Source organism: Gopherus flavomarginatus, chromosome 23, assembly GCF_025201925.1.
Source record: "Gopherus flavomarginatus isolate rGopFla2 chromosome 23, rGopFla2.mat.asm, whole genome shotgun sequence".
Lineage (NCBI taxonomy): Eukaryota > Metazoa > Chordata > Testudines > Testudinidae > Gopherus > Gopherus flavomarginatus.
In genome coordinates, this window is record NC_066639.1 from 4,215,003 (window position 1) to 4,221,296 (window position 6,294).

The window sequence follows — 6,294 nt, forward strand, 5'->3', positions numbered from 1 at the left end:
AGCGAGGGGGAGCAGAAAACTGCCTTAGCCCCCTTGTGCTGGTGGTGGTGGTGGCAGGGATCTCTGGGCCCTTTTAAATTGCCCATAGGCGGCAGGCAGGACCAGAGGGGACACTCCCAAGGCCAAACATTGCTTTGCACAATGATAAATCTTGGAAGAGGACAGAAATGAAATGGCAGCAGAACCTAAGGAATTAAAAGCCTCCGGATTCTTGTGTGTGCACTGACTCCGAACAGAAACTGTAATTTGACTCGCTTTGTGTCTGCGGCCGGTAAAATATCAAGGCAAAATCATTCCAGTGATTGTGACACTGGGTTTGAGGAGGCTTTTGTCTTATTAAAATATAACTAGCATGTTAGGTCCTGTCTTGTTCATGGATGGGAAGATGTTCTTTTTCAGGGATTTCAGACGAGAACTGGGGCACAACACCTGGTTTGTTTAGGCCCCAAAAATGGAGGCAGGAACCTCTTCTCTCCTGCTGGCCAAGAACCCCAGGTACCTAAAAGACAGGGACTCACATCCCTGAATGAGCTTTAAAAAAGTTAGGCCCCGACCATTTCTTGTTTCCGCAAACAAGACACTTTAGCAAACTTTAGAATTCCTTGGTGCTAAACACTGTGAAACTCCCCTTTCTCCTTCACACAGGGCTTTAATGCCCCTTATCTCACTCAGGTTCACAACTGCCCAGAGTTTGAGAACTGTCCCTGTTCCCATTGGACAGATGGGGAGGAGCCTGAGATACAGAGAAGGGAAGTGACCTACCCAAAGGCATACACAGAAAGGTGGTGGCAGAGCCAGAAAGAGAAGCCACTGGTCCTGACTCCTGTTCTAAGGGACAAACCGTCCCCCTCTCCTCTAGAGGTAGGGATAGAGCCCAGGAATCGAGATGGTGGGGAAATTTCATTCAGACTAGACCGGTTTGTTTCTCAAAATCATAACAAGCGGGATGAAAGTTCTTTGCAAAAGTATTTTGTTGCAAAACAAAAGCATCTCCTGCTTGTCACAGTGTGTTAAATTGTCTCATCACATGCAAAGAGGAGACACTTAAAGCTCGAACATTAGATCAGATGCTTCAGTCTGAGCTAAGTCATTGCTGCTTTTACCAATTTCAAAATAAATAAAACAAATAAAATAGACTGTTTCAGCTATTCTATTATGTGCTAATCTCCTCTGAGTAAACGTGATAGGACACCTCATATTATGCCCTACTCCTAGTGACACTCTCCAATGGATCCCCATCCTCCACCCACTGTGAGGTAGGTAGGAGTAGATCATTATTATCCCTTCTTGAAAGATGAAGAAGCTCAGGCTGAGAAAGAGAATTGACTTGTCTCAGGTCACACAGCCAGTCAGGCTGGGCTGGGACGGCAGGGGGTGTGTGGGTGGGGAAGCACTGGTGGGCGGGGAGGGGAGAGCCCAGAGCTGGGGCAGCACGGGGTGTGGAGGGGAGAGCCCAGGGCTGGGATGGCAGGGGGATGCGGTTGGGAGGAGGCCCAGAGTTGGAGTGCCAGGGGGTGCAGGTGGGGGGTGGAGCCCAGGGCTTGGGTAGCAGGGGAGTGTGTGGGGGGGCCCAGGGCTGGGGTGGGGGCAGCCAAAATTTGTTTTGCTTGGGGCGGCAAAAGACCTAGAGCCAGCCCTGCCTCCATGCACCATGAGGTAGGTAGGAGCGGATCATTATTATCCCTACTTGAAAGAGGGAGAAGCTAAGGCTGAGAAAGGAGAATTGATTTGTCTTAGGTCACACAGCCCGTCAGTGGCAGAGTTGGGAATAGGACCCAAGAGCCCTGATTTTCAAACTAACCATCGGATCTTGAATTTCATCCATTGAATGACCTGAATAAAGTGCTCTCAGATGAGCTCCAGACCAACAACAGTGACAGTAATTATTCAGCAAGTATTTGAGGAGAACTGCAATGTTAGAGAGAATCATGAACTGCTGCTCAGAGATAATTAATGCCGAGAAGCAGCAAAACTCATTAAACACAGAACTGGTTCTGACTTATTTCCTTGGTCTTAAAAGAGAACAACAAGGAGCTGAGTCTCCTCCCTGTTAATAAGCCCCTGCCCAGCCAATCAGGGTAGAGACGGAGGACGGGAGGCTGAGGGTTCTCACCAGAGAGCCCAAAGGGTGGCCCAGGTCACTGGTGGGGATCACTGCCCGAGCCCTAGTTCAGCCTCACATTTTTGGGTGGGGACCTTCCAGAGTGAGAGCTGCAGAGCACTGCCCTGCAACACAAACACACACACACACACACGGGATGGATGGAGGAAAAGGTGAAACAAAAAGGACAAATCCTAATGTCCCCAGTGATTCTAAGGGACAAAATCCCAGGTGTGGAATAAAATTCTGCCTCCTTAAGCTCGTGTTTTCCATGCCTAGAATTCAACTGTCACCAGATGGATCAGACTGAACAGGTTTCTTACCATCTAAACAGGGACGGCTGTTTTCTAGTAAAATCACTACAAGGGAAGGAGAAAACTCGAAAGAGGTTCCTCCTGGCGCTCACGTCCATGAACCCGAATACTCTCTCAGTCCTCAAAGAGAGACCTGGAGAAGGAGACTTGCTGAAGCAAAGCCACAGGGGTCTCTGAGGTTTCCCTGATCCCTCGCCCCTGTCCTGCCTGGCTGATGTCAGCATCTCTCTGTGAGGTCACCACCTCCCCACCACCTTGGACCAATAGTCTGAGGTCCTGCAAAAGGCCTTTGTGATGTCACTGCCACACCCCTCCCTTCCTGTGCCAATGTCCTGCCCCTGGCCAGGCACTTTGGAGGTTTGAGCTACTCCCTGTGGATCACCCCACTCAAGGAGCGTGCGTTCTAGGAAGCAAGCCGGCTAGACAGGAAAACATCAGACGCTGCTCCCAATGCTACACTCAGTTTTTCAGAAATTAGTCGACTTTATGGCCAGAAGAGACCATTAGAGCATCTGATCTGACCCCCTGCATATCACAGACCTCCTGTATGACACAATAGCTACTTTTGGGGCTTACACATTCCAGAAAGGCATCTAGTCTTCATTGAATGACATCAGGAGATGCTGAATCCACCACTTTCCTTGGTAGCTTGTTCCTGTGGTGAATCATCCTCACTGTTGATTATTTGGGGCTTAGTTGTAACATGAATTTGTCTCTTTTCACCTTCCAATCATTGGGTCTTGTTATGTCTTTCTCTGCTCGATTAAAGAGCCCTTTAACACCCAGTCTTTTTTCTCCATTAAGGCACTTCAACACTTCAATGAAATCACCTTTCAATCTTCTTTTGAGAAGCTAAAAAGTTTGAGCTCTTTGAATAGCTCACTAGAAGGCATTTTTCTCCAGCCCTCAGAACATTTGGTGGCTCTTTACTCCTTCAGCTCCAATTTCACAACATCTGTTTCAAATGAGGACACCAAAACTGGAGGCAGCATTCCAGTATCAGTCTCATTGACGCCGTGTCACCTCCTGTGACGTTATTGACATAATCTGTAACTGTATAGATCACTGTTGCAGCCACGGTTCTATATTTGCAACCAAAATTGTAGAAAGGTTGTTGTGTAAGGGGTCTACGGAGAGGTTCTGATTGGTTGATTATAATGATGCTATCTCTAGATGTGTATCATTTTTGTAGTTGACGTCATGAATATTGGCTCTTTGCTGTCCCTATTTCAAACTTGTGCTCCGCTTCCGAGGAACACCCCAGCCAGACAAGTTGGCGTCAGTTCTGCCTATCCTGCCTGATGGCCCATTAAGGACCATCAGCTATACAATCGACCCATTGAGAGAAGGCAGATACGCCTTGTGACTCAGCAAGGTATGCAGGGACCTGCCTATGGACAGAACTCTAAGGTTTTTCTATGCCAAGTGCTGGATAGAGTGTCCTTGGGACAAAGAAAGCAAAGACCACATGGCAAGAGACTATAAAAGGCTGATGCCTCGTCTCCATCTTGTCTTCAATCCTGCTTCATACCTCTGGAGGGACATTGCTACAAACTGAATTTCTATACAAAGGACTGAATGACCCATCTCAGCTGTGGATGGACTCCAGAGACTTGATTTGAACCTGCAGTTTATTCCATCACTGCTACAAGCCTGAACCAAGAACTTTGTCATTACTGTACGTGAAGGGTTAAAATTCATGTGCATTTTGTATAACAACCTGGTCTATGGATTGTGCCAGCTCTTTTCCAGACCAAAGTCCAGAGTAGGGTCAAGGGACGAGAAGCCTAGCAAATAGTGACCAGCTAAAGGAAAGCTGGGTTAACAGAAAGCCTTGTTTGCTAAGATAGGCTTGGTCATCAAATTGCCAGGTGTTGGAGCTAAGAACTAAATCATTGTGTCTTATTCAGAGTTGCAGATTGAACAAAGAATCCCTGTTCCTATTGTGTCAGTCTCTTCTGTAGGGAGACGTTCTTCTCACAGATCCAACCTTGAGTTTATGAAAAGTTGGCACATGTCAGTATAAGATATGGCATCCTTTCACCTCCCTTCCCAAGGACCAATGCCTGCCTTCAGACACACAGAAAACAATCTTTATTGCCATATACTTTCACTGTTTCTTTGCTTTAACCCCTAGGAATGTACCTGTTGGACAATCAAAGGAGTTGCTCCATTCCTATGGACCCCAAATCAGAATTCAATATATATATTTTATACTAATAACATTTTATCAAAGTGTTAATGAAATGTTAACTTACTAACTTGAGACCAAGGGTGGAGACATTATGTAACCTGTTAACCATTGGCTACTGTGCTATCTTGTCTTGCTGCAAAACCCTATCCCAGGGTTTGGTCCCCCTCCTGAGACCCCCCCTCCGGTAACTGCCTCCCTAGGACCCTGCCCCCTTACCTGTCCCCCTGACTCTTATCCACACCCCTGCCCCCAGATAGACCCCCGGAACTCCCACTCCTATCCAACCGCTCCCTGCCCCCTGACAGGACCCCCCAGAACTCCCGACCCATCCAACTCCCTCTGCTCCCTGCCTGCCCTAACTCTACTCCAACCCCTGACAGGCACCCCCCGAGCCCTCAACCCATCCAACCCCCCTGCTCCTTGTCCCATGATCTCCCCCTCCAGAGACCCCCAAACCCACTAATCACCTCCCCAACTATCCAACCCCCCCACCTCCCTGAAGCTCTGTCTCGTGGCTGCTCCCACCCACACACTCAAAGTGGCAGAGGAGGTTCCCTCTCCTTCGGTGGGAAGGTTGCCTTGTGGTTAAGGCACAGGACTCAGGCTCAGGTGTTCTGAGTTTGAGTCTCTGCTCTGCCACAGACTCCCTGCTTAGCCTTGGGAAAGTCACTGCACCTCTTTGTGCCCTAGAGCCCACCTGCCAAATGGGGCCAATGCTGATCCTGCCTCCTGGGTTAAATCCATTCATGGCTGAGTGACGGTGGGGGAAATGGAGATCCCAACATGGGGAGATTGGGGCTGTATTTCTCCACAGCTGGAGAGTGAGAGCCAGCTCCACAGGGGGGATGGCAGCGTGAGGGGCTCAGGCCAGCTCCACACAGAGTGGTTGCAAGGCTGAAGCCCTGACCCTTTTGCCGCTAAGGTGGGGCTGGGGCTCCGGAGCCAGGGACTTCAGCCCCACATCTTCTGCCAGGGTCCAGGGCTTCTCCTCCCTGCCCCAGGGTGGCTCCTCTCCCCCTTCACCATCCCCTAGTGCAGCTCCTGCTGGCATCTGGGCTTCTCCCCCCACCTCCCAACCCAGTCTGGCTTCTCCTCCTCTGCCCCAGCTTGGCGCTTCTCCACTCCAATGCAGCTCCTGCAGGGGCCCAGGGCTTCTCCTCCCCCACTCCAGCTCGCTTCCTCTCCTCTCCTCCCCCCTACCTCCTGCCAGTATCAGAGCTTCTCCTCCTCCCAGCCTCCCACTGCCCCCAGCCCCAGCCTAGCTGGGCTCCCTGGGGCACCCGATGTTGCTGTGGCCAGAGCCGAACCTGGCAGGCAGGGAGCAGTGGTTCACGCGGAAGCCAGGGCAGAGTCATCAGCCTGAGAGGTGGGGGGAAGCCCCAGGGAGCAGGGCGGGCTGTGCTGCTGCTGGACCCACACCCCGCGCCCACTCTGACCCCTGCGGTTGTTGGTGGGGGGACTCACTCAGCCCCCACAGGAGCAGGGAAAGGGGAGCAGTTCAGCAGAGCCTGCCCAGCAAACAGCTGATGGCAGCTGCGCTCAGGCTGCCTCCAGGGAAAAGCTCAGCTGGACGTAGGTATCTGTGCCCCCATGAACCGCTAAGCCCTCCAGGGACCCCTCCAGCCTTGAGATAGATATCTGTGCCCCCCACAACCCCCTAAGCCCCCCAGGGACCTGTACAGCCT